This window comes from Penaeus monodon, chromosome 33 (genome assembly GCF_015228065.2).
Source record: "Penaeus monodon isolate SGIC_2016 chromosome 33, NSTDA_Pmon_1, whole genome shotgun sequence".
Lineage (NCBI taxonomy): Eukaryota > Metazoa > Arthropoda > Malacostraca > Decapoda > Penaeidae > Penaeus > Penaeus monodon.
The window spans coordinates 13,053,193-13,053,665 of record NC_051418.1 but is presented as its reverse complement, the minus strand read 5'-3'; the positions used below and the strand labels follow the sequence as shown (position 1 = coordinate 13,053,665).

Sequence of the window (473 nt, the reverse complement as noted above, 5' to 3'; positions counted from 1 at the left end):
TCAGAAGAAGAGATATTAAGAGGAAACGAGCTTAAAATAAAATCCAAAACCAATATTTATCTTCAAGCAAATAAACATCACAATTTGTCATCAGTAATTATTGGAGCCACATGTTCAATTTTTTTTTCTCTCTCTTTTTGTCTTAAAGAAAATCTAGGCAATTAGAATCTTTATTTTACTTTTTTAAAGATACTTAAAAAGAGATATTCTAATTAGTTATGCAAATCTACGTAAAAATATTTATCTGAATGAGATATTCAAATTAGATATTTAAATATACATAAAGGTGTTTATCTAAAAGAGATATTCATGTGAGATATTCAAATCTACGTAAAGATATTCATCTAATAAAGATATTAAAAATTAGATACCTAACATAAAAATATTTATTTCAAAAGAGATATTCAATTTATCTACATAAAAAAATAATAATAATTTAAGAGATATTCAAACCAGCTATCTAAATCTACATG

General features: G+C 22.4%; 1 protein-coding gene across 1 annotated transcript in view; it reads left to right on the top strand.

Moving 5' to 3' along the window:
- Window positions 1–473, top strand: part of LOC119594255 (protein lava lamp-like) — a gene marked incomplete at its 3' end in the record, with an annotated part of 60,861 nt that overhangs the window by 33,047 nt on the left and 27,341 nt on the right.